Source organism: Phragmites australis, chromosome 1 (assembly GCF_958298935.1).
Source record: "Phragmites australis chromosome 1, lpPhrAust1.1, whole genome shotgun sequence".
NCBI lineage: Eukaryota > Viridiplantae > Streptophyta > Magnoliopsida > Poales > Poaceae > Phragmites > Phragmites australis.
This window is the reverse complement of record NC_084921.1, coordinates 30,466,132-30,469,026: the sequence shown is the minus strand read 5'-3', so window position 1 is coordinate 30,469,026 and position 2,895 is coordinate 30,466,132.

Below are 2,895 nucleotides of genomic sequence, written 5' to 3'. Positions count from 1 at the left end.
AAAAAATTATATGAGACCCTCTGCAGAAAGGCCTCCGTGAGACCCTGATCTACACCGTTCGTTCTGGATCCAACTGTCTGATTGAATATATGTGAGAGAAGTACAGGATACGTGTCACGCAGAGATGAGGGTCTTTCTGTGAGACCGGGTCTCACAGAATTTCCTTCCCCCCCCCCCCCCCCCCCGGCATGCATCCTCGTGTTTCACCCAACGTTGCATTCTCAATCTTCCAGGCTAGCTAGCTCAATCTATTGGTGAGTTCTAAAACAACCTTTCTTGTGTTTCTAATCATGGTGATTCGCGTTCCTTCAGTGTCATCAGATGTTTCTTCTTTCGAGGTTGTCTCCTGGCTGTTGCAGCTAGGAGGGAGCAAGGTGTCTGACCCGTCGAAGAGGAGCCGCGCGCCGCTGACAACGGAATCCATCTACGACCTCAACGACGAGGCCGATCCAGGCGATATATGATATCTCCAGGGACGTCTTTGCGGCGGCCACCCCGGGCTTCCGCCATTGCCGAGTGACGTGGAACGCCTCTCTGAGTTCCTAAGTACGTTGCATGTTGATTTTTTTTTTTTTACAAACGCTGCTGTTCGGCCCACCGTACCTAGTTGTGTGCAGACCGGGAGGCGCGAAAAAAAGGAGGTGCACCCCACACGATAACACGGACAAAAAGTGCACGAGTCCAGGAGTGACTTTTGCATGTTTCCGTTGGGTTGTTCTCCCTAGTGGACAGCGATTGTTTCAGAACCTGCAATTTCATCTTTAGGCAAGTGTCCTTCAAATGCATTCATGGTTCACAAAAAAAAAAATCTTTGCTGTGAACTGCAATTGTGCTTGGACTATACCCTTACGTTAGCTATCATTACTACAGAAATAATTTAATAAGACGTTCTTATATAGATGGGTACGTGAAATCATTTGTGCAAAGATTATCACAAATAACTCTAAATAAGAACTGTCTGTGATAATAACAAAACCTCTCTGGAGATAGTGAGACTTTTTTATTATAGACGGTTTCTATTGTGCCCATTATATCGTTTGTAATAGTGCATAGCATTTCCTTGATTTTTTTCTGGATATATCGCAATTTTGCATGCAACACATACATTGATCTCGATCATTATTTACAGGTTTATCCTTATGCATGCAGATGGTCTCGCGCTGCAGGATGTTGGCCTTGACGCAACCATGCCATACTTGAGGGCTGATCCTCAAGGTTGTCCCAAAGTGACCTATAAAATAGTTTTTCACTATCAATTCTAAACTGGTTTTTACCATCGGTTTTGAAACAAGCAGTATGCAATAGACAGTGATAATTCGATTACTATCACTGATGACTGTTATCAACCGGTAGTATTGCTATTTTTCTTAAACAAAAATAAATAAAAAAATCCCGCTCAGCGCTCAACCCCCCGTGCCAACTCCGCATCGCTCGCTCGCTAGCCCCCGCGCCCGCTCCGTCGCCGCGCGTCCAGCGACCACCACAGTGTCACCACCGCCGGTTTCATTCATAAGTGTAGCAAGATCAAACATTCACATCATCAAGCTCAAGGCCTATATGGAGATAAGCATGTATTTATGATGGTTATGTTTATACTTTTTCTTCTTAGGATGGGATAGCATAAGTTGAGATATGTTAGGTGCTCATTCTCTTGGGTCAATAAATTTTGTTTGCATATTCATTTAACCTTGTAGCATTTCCCTTTCTACTCAAACCAAATACATTATCTTTGGAGTCGGGCTATTATATATACCTATTATGAGTAAGTCTTGCGAGTGCCTTCGTACTCATATTACTATTATTGAGTTTTTATAGGTGAGGAGAAGTAATGTACGGCTACTTCATGCTCGTCGATGTCAGTGACAGGCAAGAGTAGCAGCGTGCTACTCATGGTGACTCATTGGTGCCTTAGGGCAAACAGCACCACCTCTTTTGTTAATTTTAGATGATATTTTTGTTGTGTACTGTTGATCTTTTCTTAGGATATAAACTTGTAATATTTTTAAATTACTTGTCCTTTGTTATATCTTGATGTGATGAAACTTATTATAAAAATATGTATTTTGATCTTGAACATAAAATACATACCAAGACAACCAAGATTGTATTTGCTTTAATCAATTGTGGCCGCGATTGTTGCTTGGAGATGTGGGTTAGCACGTGGCATGTCAAGAGACGGGTGTGTGCTAACTCTCATCTTAATGAATGATCTTCCGATTTGATTAATTCTAATACTATTTGGACGATTCCTCACACTTTTCCAAAAATTGCTTTTAAAAGCTATTTTTGAAAAACTGCTTTTGAATTGGTTTTTGATACAGATGAAATATATAATATATGTAATACCCCTTAGAATATCATCACTCAGAAGCTAAAAAACTCCTTCCGGCTAGCTTTTGGCTTCTAGTAATAATGGCAGTTTTTGCTTCTCCGAAGTCATTTCTATATAAACAGATTGTTTGGTTTATCTTTCTGCTTCAAAGTAGCAAAAATCAGCAGAAGCTGAACCAAACAGCCCTTACTCGAGCAAAGGTTCTTCTCTGGGTGCAGAAATGTAAGGTGATCTGGTCTGACATTTCTGCAGCTCTATTCTTCAACGATGCTTGGTCCTCTTAGCCTCACAGTTTGATGGATCTGGCCAAGAAAATGATACACGGATGATTGGAATCAAAGAGCGCTATATAAAAAAAGCTCAAAAGTGACGGATCATAATCGATATAGGTGATGGGTATTGTATCTGTCACCCCTAATGTGTCACTGATGACCAGTCATAAAACGACAGATAAGGATCTGTCACTAATAAAATTATTGGCGACGGATCAAAACTTAGCATGCCACTAAAGAATATAATAAGTGACGGATTACAGTTATGACTCATCACTTATTACAAATTAT